General features: G+C 41.1%; 1 protein-coding gene across 3 annotated transcripts in view; it reads right to left on the reverse strand.

Annotated features, from left to right (window-relative positions):
* pparab (peroxisome proliferator-activated receptor alpha b) overlaps positions 1 to 19,826 on the reverse strand; it is an 85,502-nt gene that overhangs the window by 33,013 nt on the left and 32,663 nt on the right. The window contains exon 1 of one of the 3 annotated variants that reach the window (XM_086299284.1): positions 912 to 1,174. The exons of the other annotated variants lie outside the window; for them this stretch is intronic. The gene's annotated coding sequence lies outside the window, so the exon portion shown is untranslated. Of the gene's footprint in view, positions 1 to 911; positions 1,175 to 19,826 lie in introns of those variants that run through there. 3 annotated transcript variants of the gene reach the window in all.

Here is a 19,826-nt window from a genome sequence, read left to right on the forward strand (position 1 = left end):
AGGCAGAAAAACTCTAACTCAGTGTTACTTTAGGAGTTACACAGCACCTGCAGCCACACACTAACCACTGCTTCACTCATTTATTCCCTCCACCGTTGTGCTATAAAGGTACTAAACGCCGCTAGTGGGCAATAAAAAAAAACCCCTAATATTTCTTGGCTGCACATCAAGTCTGCAAGTGAGGCCTCCGTAAGATCACTGTTACTCATCCAACCATGATCCTTGTCACACCTGACCGTCACAGTTATTTTGTGTATGTAATAAAATGGCACACGATCCTGACTGCACAAGCAGTGATCCCACCTCTGAAACAAAACCTCTTGATTGAGTCTATGAAAACAATATTTACATTATATGCAGATGTTTACCTTTCATTGTGCTGAGTATTGAACACAGCATTAACCCTTTGGCATTACTCTTCCCATCACTGCATCACATGCAGTGATGACCAGACCTGACCAGAGGCCTTTATAAAGGACTGCTCTGACAGCCGGAGCAATCTCTGCTTCTTCAACCGCTATCTTAGAAATGGGCCGTGCAAACAGGACAATAAACAGGCCGTTGTGTTGAACTAAATGAATAGCTTACATCACAGGGAGATGATGCCTATTGATGAGCAAGAGCTGTTCTCCCTGCGCAGGCGTGCAGGCTAAAAAAAACCCACAGCTTACCTCCCCCTCCTCCCCTCCATACAATAACAATAATCCTGGAGGAAATTAGTAACCCCCCCACCTCCCTGTGACTGCAAACTAATAATGTGCATATAACAGTTGGGCAGAGTGTCAAAGTGGGAGACACGCACTAGTCTGCAGTTTGCGCTACACAGCATTCCCTCACAGTCAATGTCAGCTGCTGCAAAGAGGACTTATAAATAAAAGGCCACATGAAGACATACATATATATGTATATACCTGACAGCAGATAGCGCAAAACGTCGGCGCCATATCTTCGGAAATATCTCGGTGGGCTGGGAAGCGTTCAATGCAACAGCGAGAAAAGGAGCAATGAAGGAGCGAAAACGTCCCCCAGACACCGACCGCGTCCTCGCTGGCTCCCCTCGCAGTCCTGCCGCTGTCAAAAATCCCCCAGCACGTCCATACAAAGCAGAGCCATGGTGCTCACGCCCGCAGGAAGTGACCTCATGACTGACAGCTGGCAGAGAGAAAGCGCACACCCCGACACACCTATGGTTTCAGCGAATGGAAACAGCGCAACAGTTTCCCCTGAGAAGGACGCCCCCTGAGCCTGGACAGAGGGAGAGCGAGACCGACCGGAAAAGCCTCTCCTTCTAAAAGTGACCCTGCGCACTGCAGCTCACAGAGAAACTTCTTCTCCTTCACTGGATTCCTTTATTCCTTTATTGTGTTCAAGTGCACAAAAATGCGTTGTTGGCGAATGTTATCAAATAACCTAAGCAGCAAAGGATTATAAAAAAGTACACACAAATAAATTAATTAATAAGAATAAATAATAAATAAATATAAAAATATATACATTTTTAAAGTTAACCTGGCTATTTTAAATGGGGATTATTGAATATACACTGTTAGTCTTTGAGTTTTTTTTTTATTTTTATTTTTTATTAAATAATATTAAATAATAATTACATTTCTGGAAAGTTCTGTCAAGAAAAATTGTAGCAACTGCAAACAGCGACACGTTGCAAAGGGAGGAATTTACAGATAAACAGTGGTAAAAACAAATAAATCAAATCAAATAACACAATAATAACGATAACAATGATAATACAGTTGTGTTGAACTCAAGGGCGTAGATTTGGCATGGACAGAAGGGACATGTCCCCACCAATATCCAGCGATTATTGAATTGTCCCCACCAATAATTTGACCTCTTCGAGTAAAGAAAAACAAACCCGATAGTAAGAAAAAAACGATCTGTCAACGTCTCATTCACCCAGCGGTGCAGAAATTACGTTCTCCACTGGAGTCCTACGTCATGTGACAAATATGGCCAATGTGATTGGCTGTGCCTGTTTAGTTTTAGCAGCGGCAAGCCTGCGCTGCGAGGACCTTCAAGGAGGAGAGGAGGATTGCAGCAAAAAGGAAGAACCTGGATATAAGAAAGTATTTTTCAAAGAAACCTGTAAGTCACTTAAAATCAAGTTCACTCATAAAATGTGTCCGTCATAATAACGTTATAGGCTATGCTAGGCTTTGGCCCACATCAGTCTAAAATTGTATGTAACCACGAATAACGTGTTTTGGAAACTAACTGCACAACAGGCAGCAGTATTAGTTCTCTCAGTCTCAGAGTAGCATTTCTAATTTTGATTGAAACTGTCAGAGAAAACGGCAGCCTCGAGCAGCCAGGATATTAGTTTACAGAGGCTGTTAGAATTATATGTCTAATGTTAAATGGTGGTGACACAGAAATTTCATCCTAATGGCACTGACATATTCATAGGTCATAGTCATGAATAGTCATGATTTTGCAAATATTCCACCTTGTAGTGCAGTTTGCACAAATTGTTTTAAAAATGCACTCACCCTACAAACATTACTGATGAGTCAAGATCTGCACAAATTGACAGAAACACTGAAGCAGCTCCACATTTTATTCTTATTGTCATGTATGTCCTATTTGTCAGGTGACAGAAGAACCAACACAAAGCTCAGAGAGTAATGGTGATACAAGATCACAGGTGAAATTGGATGATGACCTGGTGGTTCATGACTGTATTTGAAGCACATGTGTGACTGCATGTATTTGGAATGACTCACTGTTATTTATCAGGTGACAGAGGCAGCTCTGCCATGTTGTAGCTCGGACAGAGGTGAAGAGGCGAGGTCACAGGTGACTGACTGATGATTTGGTGCTATAAATTAACTAGTATTTATTATCATGACAATTGTTAGGCTGCTGATGTAATTGATTCATTAGTGAATATATGACAAAGAATCTGAATTGACATGTCTCACTTTTTATATGGAATATGGCTGAAGTAAACTAAAGTCTAAAATACTTAGTCAGTCATTTGTTTTAATAGTAATTTAACATTATATAATTCACATATAAAACTATGAATTGTAATTTTAAAAAAGCACGTAGAATAGCATATGTAGACAAGTATATTTCTCCTTTCTTTTAATCAAGAAGCAAAGACAAAAAGGAAAAAAATAAGAAACAGGGCAGAGTTCGGTGGTTGAATCATCCGTCCCCACCAATTCCAAACTGAACTGAATGAACATGGAATGACAAAATTTGCCCCCCCCCCCCGGTACTGTCCTCACCCCCCCCTGCCCCACCGCCCATGTGGTCATCCAAGGTTCCTTCCACCTTGGCCTTCAGTTCAGTGTTTAATTCAGTTCGGCGAAGCTGGGATGCCCCCTTGAATCGTACACCTCGCTGCAAAGCACTCAGTAAAAAGCGAGTGATAATGGTCAATATGAAAATTGTAGTGATGCATAAAAAACACAGATGCAAGAATATAGAGAAAAGCCCAATCACAACCATGAAACAAAAATGCAACATGACTTCTAAATTTATCCTAAAAAATATCAGTTTCATGTTGGTTGAAATTCAGTAAATGGTAAAATATGAGCATTCAGCCAAGGCTGCTCAGAGCTATGTGACCTAGATTTGCCCAATGTAAGCACTTAATCACAATAAACTTCATCTGAGTCGATTTTAATCTGATTCTCAAACTGACAAACAAATACCTACAGTAGCGGGGGTGTCATGTCTTTTACTTACAAATAATAAAATGAACAGTACCTTACTCTCCTTCACCTTAAAATCTAATATGTTGCCAGTAAACAAATGTATGCAAACTCATTGCCATAGAATGACAAACTACTACGTACCTAAGATGGTCAAGTTAGGACAGCTTGTTTACTGTGAGTGCACAGTACTTAGAATATAGGGATATTGTGTCAAGATGTGGGAAAGTGGGGGAATGATTACAAATGCTGTGCAGTCCCACATAAAGAAGGACATGTGGTCACCTTACATGACAGTGAGGAGGCTCAATTTTTTAAAAAGGTATGGATGAACTTTATCCTCGTGCGGTAGAAAATTAGTATTACAGACCAGAAAAAAACCTGAAAAAAATCCTGACGACAAGAAAGAGAGAGAGAGCGAGAAAAAAAAGTTTTTTTATTTGACAGTTCTCAAAAAAAAAGAAGGAAAAAAAAAGAAAGAAGTTAGTTGAACCGATGGGGTGTTGATCTGGTCAGTTGAGAGGGTTGTTGATCAGTTTCTGCTCCTTTGGTGTTCATGAAGTTAACAATAGATGCCCTACAGGGTGAACAATGAGACAATACACAAATCAGGAATGGTTTTACAGGTGGAGGCCACTAAAATTTTGTGTGCGTGAATGTCTCTGACCAAAAAATCAAAAACGGACTTGATGAGAGTGGCCCAAGGGCCCGACGTCCTCTAGTGGGCCCTGTCCTCACTGCCCTGTCCTCACACAGGTTCTTTAAAGCCAGATTACGAGCTGGATCTTCCCTCGAAGATCTTCTCATACAAATTGGACACTTGTTTGTTGGGTCTGCTCTCCACCAGCTCTTCAGACAGCCTCTACAGAATCTCTGGCTACGTGACAGAAGAACAGGATCTGTGAAGATGCTCTGACACACCGGACAGTGAAGATCCTCATCTGATCTTGAAGCCATCGAGTTTCTGAGTGAAGCTGAAAACTGAAAGTACAGTCAGTCCTGGTTATTCTCGCTCCTGCTGACTTAAACTTCTTCTGAATAATATTTTTCAGTCAAACTTACTTTTAGTGTATGCAACATGTTGTTGTCTTCCACTTTTCTCTCCTGCATCTGGGCTCACTCAGTGGAAACTGGTAATTTAATCGAATTGTCTTTGTGTGTGTCTTTATTGACGAAGAATAACGAGGTGTTTCCTGGTTTCTGTCATGTGAGTTATGTGAGGGGCTCTAAGAAATAAGGACCAGAACTGTAAAATCTGTAACTTTACCTAACATTTTTGATGAATAACTAATTGTCTGTAAAAGTACCAAACAACAATTCTATGTAGGCTGTATAACAATACATTAGTTCATAATAGTTAATATGATAATAATTAAATTATTTCCAATTACAGACAGATATAAATAGTAAAGAATTTTGTTCCAGTTGTGTTTATGTACTTTAAGTAAAGCTAAATTTAGCCTAGCTAGGACTAGCTGTTAGCCTAGCTGAAGAAGATGGTTTGAATTTACATGGTACTGACATTAGTGATTATTACTACCACCAAAGAAGTGTTGTTTTTGGTAGCGTTTGTGTGCGTGTCAGTTACTGGAGGATGTAGGAATTGATACTATTGACTGGTCTCCACGCTCGCCTTACCTAAATCCAACAGAAGATATCTGGGACATTGTGTTTGGCTCCATCTGACACCACCAGGTTGCACCTCAGAATGTCCAAGACCTCAATGATGCCCTGGTCCAGATCTGTTTTCTTTAAGTTTTTTTGAGCAGTGTATATGTGCTTGGACTTCAACTTTCCTCATCACAGTTATTAAAATTGCATTCTGGATCATGATAAAAATAGTCAAGTAAGAAACTCATGCTTGTATGCTCTTACATTAAACTCATAGTTGAGCACAGGGAAACTTTCAGCTTGGAGAAACTAAATGTTTCCCAGTCCCGCATGAAAATGACAGGAGTGGAAATCTTACATGATCCCCCTATTTGTGAGAAAAAGGACAATATCTTTGCATTTCCAGATGGCTTGGCAGCATTGTATCTTTTTTGTGGGATATTTAGCTTTTCAAGGTTGTGCTAATTGTGCACATTTTAGGACGAGAAAAGCAGCTGGAGAAATCCTAGTCTTTCACACTGACCTCAGGCCAAGTAATCAGGATTTCCAGCTAAACTGTTGCAATAAACTGCCCATTACTGTAGCTGCTCTGTTTTCCCAGCTCATGCCAGATGCTGAGTGTGTGACCCTGGCTGTCAGTTGCATCTCTCTGCTCTACTGTTTCTTCACCCCCATTCCCTGTCCCAGCTCGCCATTACACGTCTTTGCAACGTGGGCGTCACTCTCTGGACTCGAGGTCTGGAACCAGGCGCTGGCTGCTCTGCATGTGTCTTGGGACTACAGTGGACTTTCACAACCTCCATGCACACTCAGCATGTACAGCATAAGTTCAGTGATGGCTGGTGTTCATATTATTCAACAAAATAATCTAACCCCGTTCATTTTTAAGACTGTAAGTTGCTAGCTGATGGTAATCAGGCATTTATTCTACAGTCCTAATCTATAACAGGGTTGTTAATGTATTTTATATCGAGGAGCCCACTTTAAGCTTAAGTGTGCTCCTTTCTGTCAGCTTAAAGGAGTTTAACTACACATTCAATCCCTAAAATACGTTAATATTAGAAAAAAAAAATGACAAAAAAGGTCTTCACCAGGCTGATTCTGACCCCTGAGCCTATGTTTGAAACACCAGATCTCTAACAAGGCCACATTTGCATGTTTGTGTATATGTGTGAACAAGCTCGTGCATAATCTGTTTTCATCTAGGTTTTCAGTAAACCTATTCAATTCTTTATAACCAGTGAAGTTGCATGAAGATACCAAAGAATATTGCAATTATCAAACGCAAAACTACTCAGTGCTCAGAAAACAACACAAACAAACATATCCATTAAAAAAACAGCTCATGGCTTCTGTTGTGTAATATGGTATTATACTGGTTCTTAATTTGTAGCAACAGCTACTGTATATGTTCATGCTTGGTCTCAATAATAAATGCCTAAAAAACAACATAACCCGAAGGCTCACTCACTACATTATCTGTTTGCTTGGAGCATGTTCAACATTTTAATCAGTCATTTTTTGATAACTGACCAAAATCTTGTTGGATCTTTTGTTTAACACAGCGATTTAATTTATGACATAGTTTCAGTGGGTGTGTCAGCCTTGACCTAACCTATCCCATGAACTGCTACACCTGTAAACACTATAACGTTTGTTTTACCTATGTGTGCGTCTGTGTCTTATTCTTGTCACCCCATTGCCGTCTTCCACGACCCTTGATATATCTTTTTTCTTTTTTTTTTAGCACCCACAGCTAAATCATACCCTCCACTCTCAGTCTCCTGTGTATCAGTATAACTGTGGTGCCGTTTTAGTGACTCAGGCTTGGCTTACCTTACCTAACAGCCCAAATTATTAAGAGCACTGTGCATTGTTAGTCCAGTTATTCCCAGGTTACTCACTTCTGGGAACAGTTAAGGCTTCAGAAAAGCCAAATATGGTAAGTATATTTTAATCTTTAATCACGAGAAGCTTTTAAGAAACTTTTAAGCTTTTAAGAAAAAAAAGTCAAGTTATTACATGGGAATGACTTTTTGCTCCTATGGACATCCACATTGATACCAGCTCCAGTTTACCAGGCTTCTCCACAACTGCTGGCGACTTCACTGTGTGAGGAGGACATTGAGAAACATTAGACCGAGAAGATACGGCTCGTTGCAACACAGCTCAGTAGAGCAGACAGAGTCCACAGTAATGGGCTCCGGTCAAGACTCTCTGTCTGGATCACAGCTGGTTTCCTAATTAAGGGGAGACTTTCCACATCTAGATAATTTAATGACAGCTGCTTACAACATGTCTGTCCATGAAGTGAACCTAGCTGTAATAAAACAAACTCTGAACAAGCAACTGTGTGATGAAGTACTTTGTGGTTACGAAAGAGAACCCATCCTTAGAATTACAGCTCTTTCGAAGACTCAGCGCTCCACAGTGAACATCATGGATTTGTCTGCTTAATACTGTGTTTTCTTCCCCAACTGGAAATCAGGAAGAACATGATCAAAAATGAGTCCGTAATTACAACTACATTGTGTTGGTGTGTTAACAGTATGACAGTATGATTCTATGACATGTGACCCAATGTTGGAGGTAAAACGACTGAAAGAAAACGTGCTAGTTGATGCTAGAATTGTTGGCCTCGATATCAACAGTTACACAAGTTAAGTTTTAGGCCCTGGATGGGACTTTCGACAGCAGGCTGGGGATGTTTTTTCGAGTCCTTATGGTAGTTTTACACGACCTCTACTGCCACCTGCTGGTAAGAAACAGCAGCTGAAGAACTTGCAAGGACATGACATGTTTTTTAAGCATCTTCTAGAAAAACTGCAGACTTTAACAAATACTTTGTAGAAAACACATTTTATTTTAATCAACCAGTTTTGTACTATGGTGCCAAAGATCACATCAGGCTAAACTGCCCAAAAAGTAATCTCCACTATCAGCAACAACAATGTCTGTCTTTGTTTTCCTTAGCACAAACATTCACACTGACAGAACACTGACGCCCGCAGCATTCATTTCTTGTATTTATGATGTAGGTGCATCACTGTTGTCTGCCCACTCACGAGAACTCAACAGCCGCTTTCCCAGGCTGCCTGCATCCAGTCATCCAGTCACAATCACCCCTTTGTGGTCAACTTATTGGAGGCCTAACTGGTGTTACTGCAATAATTACTCGATTCACTCATCAATATATGGAAAGAATATGAATTTGCAAACGGTCAAATAATTCAATGTGGCCAAAATGGTTCATATAGAAATAAAATATTCAGCAAATATGGCACAAAGAAAAGTGTAGAGCGTCCACTAGGTGGCGCCTTTGCCATGTCTTTAAAGAGTGAGAGAGGTCTAGTGACTGGAGGGATCAGTGTTAAATGTGATTAATTAGAAATGACTCTGTGTGCAGAAAATATAAATACGCAAACAAAATAATTTCATTTCCTTGGTTCTATACTTCAAACTCATTTTATCATCGCATATTTAATGTGGTGGCGGAAGCTATTTTGAAACCACGCTTAGCTTTGCTTCATTTCAGCAAATGTAAACTGCTCAGTGGTTTATTTGCAGGACCTGCCCACACAGAGCTTTCAATCCTATCCACTTACACTCAATCAATAACACCATTCCATTTATACAGGAATGACATCATGCAAGCTCTTATAAAAGCGCTGCTGCAAGTATTCTTCTTTTCAAATTCCTGGCAACTTTGGAAAAAGCAACAGTATATTATTGAATTCTGACTCATATGTGTCAGCCTGAGCCTTGCAAGCATTTCATTAGTTCCTTATTGCATTGACATGGGTGGGGGTGGGGGGTATCCCAAAGCGGATGTCAGAGCTTTTTGTAGTGTTTTGGGTGAAGTGGCAAAGCAGGAGGAGATGAAGGATGGTGCATGGCCTTTAGAGATGCAACCCAAGAGACAGGATGCACACAGAGTCATTGTCTCAGCAGGCTTAGTATTCAGCTCCCTTTTGCTCCATCACCATGGCCGAGGACCAAATCAATTCAGCCTGTTGGCTGGCAGGGGTACAGCTACCCAGTGGGTGCAGCCCACATACAAATACACCCAACACTGGTCTAGACACACAGAATGCAGTGCTGTGGTAGACTTCTTCCCACGCTACAATGTTACAGCTCTGAGCAGTGTTACTCCAGTGATGTGCTGTCAAGCCATTCCCCTCTTTGTGTCAGAGACATCTGGTGGCTGCACAAGAAGCTCAGCATGGCTGCTAACGTCTGATATGTGTGAAACTCTGACATAGGAAATGATATACAGGTGGCAGTGCAACACGCTGGAGTTTTAGTGCCTGTAGGGACTGGATTATGTCAAAAATGAGAAATAGTTGCTTCTTGCGCAAAGCTGTCACTTGTTATGTGACAACTGGCTAAAAAAATCCAAGGGTGTGCAAGAACTCTCGCTGTGAGTGACAACCTCAAGCCTGACCTTGATATGAGATACCGGGCTGCAGTCTCAGACAGTGAGCTATGTCTGATGTCCATGTTGGGATAGCGGCTGGCACTCACCTTGTTATCCATCTGTGTGTGTGTGTGTCTGTGTATTTATATGTGCTGCTGGCCAGAAAGAGAACACCATCTACTACCATATGCTTCAGCCCCCTGTAGTGCCAAGGTTCTTCTTTCCATATCTTGTGCTCTGGAGTTTTAGAACACACCGAGGTCCCCGGCTGATCCCAGGATGCCACTTGTGTTTCCAATATTTCTCGAAAGATAAAGAGGTCAGAACAGACCAATGGCGTTCCACGATTTTGCATAGTGCCGTTTAAGTTCTGCCTTTTCTCATAAGAGACCAGCACTGTATGTAAACTGTATGTAAAGTTTACCTCAGGAAGATAGTTTGAAAACCAAAGGAGCTTCAAAAGTTTGAAACATCCGATGAGAGAATAAACCAAAGAAGAGAACACCAAGGAGCAATGATCAATCACCTTATTTTTTATTATTAATTTTGAAGCAAAAAAATAAAAAAAAAATCTGAGTCAAAGACATTTTCCTTACTGCACAGACTTTACCTGCTGGTTCCTTCCGCTGCTATCGTCTGATTTGACATCTTTGTATAAAATTTCTTAGACTCAGGTGATTCATGTGGTTTAGTTTGTCAATATGGAGTTTTTTTTAATGATATGAACAAAATGCCTCCTGATGTGTGTGAATGGTGAAGTATTGCTGCCCTTCAGGGAAGGCAGTAGGTTGTATAGTTATCTCCTGATTGGGCAAAATCACTACCCTGAAACCACACAACCTACTACCTCACCCCGTACGAACATCAGTAAAGGCCCTACAGGCTGGGTAAAATCTTTGGTAATGATAAAAGCGTTATGATGACATATACAATCTGTAAATGAATATACAGAATTTGACAAAAACCATACCTACATGAAAAGCAAACACTGAGATTTTTGTCGAGTTTTAATTACTAAAACCCCCCAAATTGTGATGATTTCTTTTAGATTTTTACAAGTGCAAAGAAAATGAACAAAGAGACTGGCGGCTAAACAGGAGGAACCTTTGGAAACGATTATGCAGCGCAAAGTGTCTGCTGAGATATGAAGAGGACATTTTTGCTGTTGTTGTGTTTTACACAAAAAGAATGAACGCTTACAATGAAAACACAGTTGTACTTTATTGGCAATCAACGACTTCCACAAAGCGGCTACAGTCCTTAATAACTTTCTGCTATCAAACTCGGGCTACTGAGCCGTTAGCAAGCAGTGCGTCGATCTGGATCCGTGCACTCCACCAAAGGCATCTGACGACATTACAGCCACTTCAGGAAAGACAGTAAGTTGTATAGTTATCTGACAGGAAGGGTACGACCCTAAAACTATACAACCTACTACCTCACCCCAAAGGACAGTCTTTAAAAACAAAGTCCTTTCAGGTCCCCGTTCATGCAGGTAATCCGCTTTGACAAGGCTCACTGAACACAGAACAGCGGTTATGATTCACAGAAACATGCCACTCTCCTCTGGGACACCTCACCACCACGGCCAGAGTCTGTGCGCTCAAAACACAATGTGACAACTGGGTCTCCGGGTTCATGGCCCGGGCTGAGGGGGGTAATTCAAATGACCCAACAAGGCACACATGTCTCAAGCAAATTGCGCAGCCAAGACATTTCCATATTCAAATGCAACCAGTAAATAACTTAAATGGTATATTCATAATGAACATTGTATAGCAAACACGCTAACCTCAAAAACACTCAGAAACATTATTATATTCACAAATATCACATAGCTTTTAGAAGCTAGGGTGGGTGTGGCCAGTCACATGACAAATAAGCAAATATCATTTTAGATCAAGTTCTGGCAAACCTATATACTATTAAGATCAGTGTTCAAAGTAACGTATATTAAACAGAGCTATGCTGTTTCCAGTTTGGCAGCACTGTTTCCTGTGGTTCTGAGCGATAACCTTGCTCACTAAAGTTGAGAGTGGGAGAGCTCAAGCTAGCTCATATCCTGGCCCACATGTGTGGAGCAGAGGTCTGCAGCTGCTGCTGCCTCCGTTAATGTTTCTCACCTGCTATATAACATGCATCGAGAAAAGGGGCTGGAAGGGCCCACTGGCCTATAACCTCCTCCCTCCATCATGGTTTCAGCAGCATGTCAGGTAGTCTCCATGTGGAAAAACCCAAGAGGGAAAATCTGTTACTTCTGCAACAAAGACAAAAGGGGAAACAGAAAAATACTCCTGCATGATGACTTTTAGATTTGACATATGTGAGATCAATTGCAAACACTGCAGCCAGTTCAAACGCTGCATTTTGGACCTTTGGGTGAAGACGTGTCTGGCTTTGCTTGCAGTTTGTATATGGGGGTTATATTTATTTACAGTGCGGTTCATGCTCATGTGTTCTTTGATAAAACCACACCATTGTGCGTGTTTCGTGCCATACAGTCGGCTGATTACTGTATATAATCTAATGTACTGGGAAGACAGAAGTGTACAGCACAGCACAATACAAAGCAGTATGTCTTGAGCTGAGAGGCCCCATTGCGTCTGCTCAGTGGTGAGTCTGAGGTTCCCTGCATTATTCAACACCACCTTACTTACACCATAGAGCTGTGGGTTGTAAATATGCGCAGGCACACACCTGTACAGTATAACAGACACAAAAGGACTAAACAGATACTTTGCAGACAGAAACAACCTGAGAGAAGAAATATGGCAACCTACAGTTAGCACACATATACATTTGCACACACATTTAGTAATGACAAACGGAGCTTGCATAATTTACAAGGACTTAATTTACTTATGATGGACAACACTTAAATTCATATATTTAGATGCTCTAGAATAACACTGCTTTGCAGAAGGCCTGAACTTAGAACAAACTCCACTGCGGAGCTCAACTTGCAATGATTTTAGGACCTAAATCATAGAGAAAACCGTATGCTAAAGCATATACCTCATTTTATTTTGCAGTCCTGCAAAACTCTCTGTGGCGCGGGGCCCAGACTTCATAATGTAGGGTCAAGACACATTGTCCTCTACATCTGCTGATTGAACATACTTTAATCTAATATAGTATATGACCCTGGGGTCCCGACCAATAAATAATGAAAAATATCATTTTCAAGTGAAGTCAGAGCCAGTTGCTATCTTCCAGTGACAGGAAAATATTCACGCTTACACCCACGCACATGTACTGTAGAGAACTAACATGAAATGCAAGCATATATACACACACCCACAGGTCCATACTCATGTTGCACACTTGTTTTTTTTTTACCGCAGTTATAGAGGACAATCTGGAACTCTTCTTTGGTTGTCGTGCAAACTCAACAAGCTGGCTCTGTAACTAAAGTACTGCTTCAGCCTCACACTTCCCTCAGCTCAAGTTCTGCTTTCTGCACATCTTTGCCTCACAATGTCCCATAAAACACATATATGGATGCACACGTGAAACCAAATCTCATACAGAAGGTCACAGTTTGAAACACATGCACATAAGCTTGGAAAAAGGAAGTAAGGTAAAACATTTTGCTGATTTATCTAATCATATTTTCACACAGTGTTCACAGCAAAGCTAGGCGCTGCTTAAAAACTCACTTTAACTTAATCACACTTGAGTCTAAGTGCTACATTGCCAATCAGTTCAGCTATAACCTTGCAACCTGATCTTTGAGGTTCTGGTGGTTTAAGGTCAGCGAGTGGGTAGATTTTTTTTAAAGACCACTTTAATGTAATATCCAACCTCAGATTCTTATTATTCATTCCTGCAAATTACAAATTTCCATCATGTTTTGTCGTTTTACTGACCACTCAAAGCTTTACTGTATCTCATCTATTCTGCACTTATAGAACATACCAGCATGAATATACTGTCGTTCATTACCAGAACCTTCTGGCTGTGAGGCAGCAGTATTAACCTCAACAACATTGTATCACCGACATAAAAGATGGTTACAGAAAGAAATGTTAGTATATATTAAATGCTCTTCATTTACCTAAAATAAATAAATGATAATACAAACCACTACAACAGTAAAATCAATATTTAAACCTTCTCGCCTTTTATTTGGTCACAGTCAAGACTGACTTCTGATGTTTCACCATAAAAGCTAGAGGTGACAGTGCAGTAGCACTAGCAATGTAGTTTTTACTGCAAGGGGATATTTCTGGCACTCAGAAGGATCTACAAAGTTCATTAAAGTCATGCAATTTGCATTTTTTGTTTCTATACATATGTATAGAGGCAAATAGTTGACTTTTGGCCAAAGATGTAATAAAGTTTACGACGCACAAGTACAACTATGTTGCATATCCAGTGACCTAGTCAAACCGACGAGATCTGCAAGTAGCACGAAATTTCAAGCGGTAAATTTGAAATCATATGCTTACTTATTGGCTAATATCTAATCAGACAATTACTACATCATCTGTACTGAAAGTCAATGTGGACACAGGTTTTCTATAGCATTCATTTAACCGTTTGTTTGATAACCAAAAACTACCAGGCCAACCTTCAAGAATAATAAAATAAAACAAAAAGCTTCTTACTTGCCACAAGGGGTCACCACAGCAGGTGGCTCTGCATACTTTGTCAGAGTTAGATGCTAGATACAAGCCCTAAAGGGATGTATGTCTCCAGCTGGAACTGAACAAGTGCCCTTTGACTTCCCAAGCATATGTGTTAACCACTACACCACTGGAGGGTCTTCCTCATGTACAAAAATCCTGATGGGTAAAAAAAAAGAAAAAAAGAAAATACAATAATATCTATAAAAAACATTGTATTCAGGGTAAAAAGATCACTCACACACTACACTATAGTTCAACTTTGCAAGTACACCCATACACACTCAACATGGTGACATTAGTGTACAGTCTCTAGTCACAAATGATGTGGTCAGAAATACCTGTTTTTCTTTTTATGTCCTGCTGCAGCAGAAGTGGTGCAGACACGAGGAATCTTGTAGATAGACAGGGTGGACTATTCACCCCCCACCACCCTCGATACAGATAGCACAGCAGTCATGACCCATCTATTTATACCAGGGCCAAGGGGCAGGCAGCAGTAGGAGGAGGACAGGAGCTGGGGGAAGAGGAGAGGCTGCTTGGGCAGGTCCTGTTACACATGCCAGGGGGAATGGCTGGGGCAAGCCACAGGGGGATTCTGCTCAAAGTCAGACAGGCTGACCTCCCCGTCACCTCTGCATGAGGCAGATACTGAGCTTGCAAACCTTGTGCAAGTGTGTGTTAGGAATGAAAGAACAGGGAGTTCAAAGTTCACATCAATAAGTTTGAATGTACAGTGTGTGCATAGCGCGTGTTTGTGATGCTGCACGAACACATTAGCGCATGTGCACTGAACGCACTTGACACTTGTGGTGTTTGTGCATGCAGATGAGCAAATGCATACATGTGCAAGTGTGCATGTACTCACGCCAACGTGGTTAAAGTGTGTGTCTGCCTGTAAGACTGCGAGATGAACTGGCCCCACTGACTTATACCCCTCCAACCCCTCCATCCCGCAGCAGAGCCATAAACATGCCAGGTGAGGAGGGCTGGATTAGGCAAACTTAGCTCATTCCAGTGTGGCCCTGCGGCCCCAACTCTAGGGGTAAAAAACAAATGAGACCCCAATCACTGTAATGACAATGTACACAGCAGGGGTTTCCCACACCACTCAGCCCAACCTTGCCAGCTGCTTCTCATCTCTCTCACGCAGTGTACAATTGCACATACACAAAGAAACATCCACACATTTGCATGCATATACACACAGGCTGCAGGATGCACAGCAAGACGAAAACGGACTTTTAATTCATTTGAAAGCCTGATGCTTAGCCTTGCCCACCCCAGCTGTAAAACTCAGAAACTAGTCTTACTTGTTATCACATATCGTCCACCTGGGCCTCACACAGAGTTTCTGTCTGATTTCTCAGACTTTTTATCTGATTTTAGTTCTCAGCTCAGATAAAATAATTATTGTGGGTGATTTTAACATCCATGTAGATGCTAAAAATGACAGCCTCAACATGGCATTTAATCTGTTATTAGACTCAATTGGCTTCTCTCAAAATGTAAAAGAACCCACCCACCACTTAACTTGAAAGGGGCCTTTAACATATGGCATAGAAACTGAACATTTAACAGTGTTTCCTGAAAACCCTCTCCTGTCTGATCCTTTCCTGATAACATTTACATTTACAATAATTGATTACACAGCGGTGGAGAGTAGACTTTATCACAGTAGATGTCTTTCTGAAAGCGCTGTAACTAAGTTTAAGAATATAATCCACCCACTGTTATCATCTTCAATGCCCTGTACCAACATAGAGCAGAGCAGCTACCTGAACGCTACTCCAACAGAGGTCGATTATCTTGTTAATAATTCTACCTCCTCACTACGTATGACTCTGGATACTGTAGCTCCAGTGAAAACTAAGGTCTCAAATCAGAAGTACCTGACTCCGTGGTATAATTCTCAAACACATAGTCTAAAGCAGATTACTCGTAATCTGGAGAGGAAATGGCGTGTCACATAATTTAGAGGATCATCATTTAGCCTGGAGAAATAATTTGCTGCTTTATAAGAAAGCCCTCCACAAAGCCAGAACATCTTACTATTCATCACTGATTGAAGAAAATAAGAACAACCCCAGGTTTCTCTTCAGCACTGTAGCCAGGCTGACAAAAACTCAGAGCACTGTTGAGCCAACAATTCCCTCAACGCTAACTAGTAATGACTTCATGAACTTCTTCACAAATAAAATTCTTATCATTAGAGGAAAAATGACCAATAATCATCCCATAGATGTAATATTATCTACAGCTACTCTTAGTACCATTAATATTCATTTAGACTCTTTTTCTCCAATTGATCTTTCTGAGTTAACTTCAATAATTACTTCCTCCAAACCATCAACGTGTCTTTTAGACCCCATTCCTACAAAACTGCTCAAAGAAGTCCTGCCATTAATTAATTCTTCGATCTTAAATATGATCAACCTATCTCTAATGATCGGCTATGTACCACAGGCCTACAAGGTGGCTGTAGTTAAACCTTTACTCAGACCCAGCAGTCTTAGCTAATTATAGGCCAATCTCCAACCTTCCTTTCATATCAAAAATCCTTGAAAGAGTAGTTGTCAAACAGCTAACAGATCATCTGCAGAGGAATGGTTTATTTGAAGAGTTTCAGTCAGGTTTCAGAGCTCATCACAGCACAGAAACAGCTTTAGTGAAGGTTACAAATGATCTTCTTATGGCCTCTGACAGTGGACTCATCTCTGTGCTTGTCCTGCTAGACCTCAGTGCAGCGTTCGATACTGTTGATCATAATATCCTATTAGAGCGATTAGAACATGCTGTAGGTATTACAGGTACTGCGCTGCAGTGGTTTGTATCATATCTATCTAATAGACTCCAATTTGTACATGTAAATAGAGAGTCCTCTTCACACACTGAGGTTAATTATGGAGTTCCACAGGGTTCAGTGCTAGGACCAATTCTGTTTACACTATACATGCTTCCCCTTAGGCAGCATCATTAGAAGACATAGCATACATTTTCACTGCTATGCAGATGACACCCAGCTCTATCTGTCCATGAAGCCAGATAACACACACCAATTAGTTAAACTGCAGGAATGTCTTAAAGACATAAAGACCTGGATGACCGCTAACTTTCTGCTTCTTAATTCAGATAAAACTGAGGTTATTGTACTCGGCCCTGAAAAGCTTAGAAATATGGTATCTAACCAGATTCTTACTCTGGATGGCATTACCTTGGCCTCCAGTAACGCTGTGAGGAACCTTGGAGTTATTTTTGACCAGGATATGTCCTTCAACGCACATATTAAACAAATATGTAAGACTGCTTTCATCCATTTGCACAACATCTCTAAAATTAGAAATATCCTGTCTCAGAGTGACGCTGAAAAACTAGTTCATGCATTTATTACTTCCAGGCTGGACTACTGTAATTCATTATTATCAGGATGTCCAAAAAACTCACTGAAAAGCCTTCAGCTAATCCAAAATGCTGCAGCAAGAGTGCTGACAGGGACTAGAAAGAGAGAGAATATTTCTCCTGTTTTGGCTTCCCTTCATTGGCTTCCTGTTAAATCCAGAATTGAATTCAAAATCCTGCTCCTCACATGCAAGGTCTTAAATAATCAGGCCCTATCTTATCTTAATGACCTTGTAGTACCATATCACCCTATTAGAGCACTTTGCTCTCGCTCTGCAGGCCTACTTGTTGTTCCTAGAGTATTTAAAAGTAGAATAGGAGGGAGAGCCTTCAGTTTTCAGGCCCCTCTTCTCTGGAACCAGCTTCCAGTTTGGATTCGGGAGACAGACACTATCTCTACTTTCAAGATCAGGCTTAAAACTTTCCTTTTTGCTAAAGCATATAGTTAGGGCTGGACCAGGTGACCCTGAATCCTCCCTTAGTTATGCTGCAACAGATGTAGGCTGTCGGGGGATTCCCATGGTGCATTGAGTTTTTCCTTTCCAGTCACCTTTCGCACTCACTATGTGTTAATAGACCTCTCTGCATTGAATCATATCTGTTATTAATCTCTGTCTCTCTTCCACAGCATGTCTTTATCCTGTCTTCCTTCTCTCACCCCAACCGGTCGCAGCAGATGGTCACCCCTCCCTGAGCCTGGTTCTGCCAGAGGTTTCTTCCTGTTAAAAGGGAGTTTTTCCTTCCCACTGTCGCCAAAGTGCTTGCTCATAGGGGGTCATATGATTGTTGGGTTTTTCTCTGTATCTATGAAGCGCCTTGAGGCGACTTTTGTTGTGATTTGGCGCTATATAAATAAAACTGAATTGAATTGAATTGAATTGAAGACAAAGGTCTACCCAGAAAAAAAGCTTGAAAGCAGGTGTCTCACACTGTCGCAAATCTGGGCCCCCTGAGTAATGGTGCCTGTCTATGTTTTCAATGACTCTACAGATTATTGCTCAAGACATTCAAAATTACAGTTATCAGAGGGCACTTAACAATGAGAATTTATTATTTATTCAAAGGTGGATGGTTGGTTTTATTTTGCATAGGTGGTACAGAAGTGCATGATTTCACTTTAAAATGATGTTAACCCTCACGTTATGCTTTGTGGGGTTATTTCTATGTATGCTCCCTCACCTTCTTCTTCTTAGGACACTGGTATTTTTATAGATACAGGTCTTAAGAAACTTGAACTGTGTTAGTTTCCCATAGTGGGTTACGTTGATACCGAGTTAAATAAATGTATAAAAATACAAAAAAAGTAACCTTTTTTTGCTCAGCGAAGTCAAAGTCTTAATCTTCGTATTGCCACTCTAAAGAGCTCTGGTGAAATGTGCACTGCCATGTGGCTGCTGGTGACCTGCAAGGCCTCTGTCTATTAGAGGAAGGCTATAGCTCTGACACGTCTACATGCACTGTGTTCAGCGCCGGCCTGCTCGCAGGGCCCCTTTCAAATGGGCAGTGCCCCTTTGAGCGGCATCTGTCACCAGCTATATTTAGAGGGTTGAACAAATACCTTTCTCCCTGAATATGAACTTCAGCTGACAGACAGCAGGCCAGAGCAGGCAGACGGGGATCTGCACAGTTTGTAACCTTCAAGAGCCTGTAACTCTCAGGCTACAGCTGCGTTTAGTCAGGCTCACCGCTGAAATCTAACGCTGTAAATACAGCGCAGTCAACCATAGTTAGCATTGATTTGGCAGAAGGTTTTAGCACCAGTTCCTACAGTTCCAGGATAGCTGCCAGCATAAATGGGAATATACAGTTATATATCCTGATAACAACTTTTAATACCCCCCCCCCCCCACACACACACACACACCTACCCACACCTAAACAGTGAGGTATAAAAGAAAAATGACTGAATGAACTGCTGTGCCTTCAATCGCCTTCAATGCTTTGAAGATTGCTACGTTTCTGCCTATAGGGGTTTGTGCGTGTGACAGTACAAGTGAGGCAGCCAGTGTGTGACTACATGACCCTGTTGCATGGCCATCTGCTCCATATAACCATAAACAAATGCAGGCAGGCACAGCTTCACAGTATTAT

The sequence above is a fragment of the Aulonocara sp. 'chitande type north' Nkhata Bay genome, linkage group LG7 (genome assembly GCF_057382095.1).
Source record: "Aulonocara sp. 'chitande type north' Nkhata Bay isolate Kocher_YH1m ecotype deep benthic linkage group LG7, A_spYH_male_GT1.1, whole genome shotgun sequence".
In the NCBI taxonomy this organism is placed as follows: domain Eukaryota; kingdom Metazoa; phylum Chordata; class Actinopteri; order Cichliformes; family Cichlidae; genus Aulonocara; species Aulonocara sp. 'chitande type north' Nkhata Bay.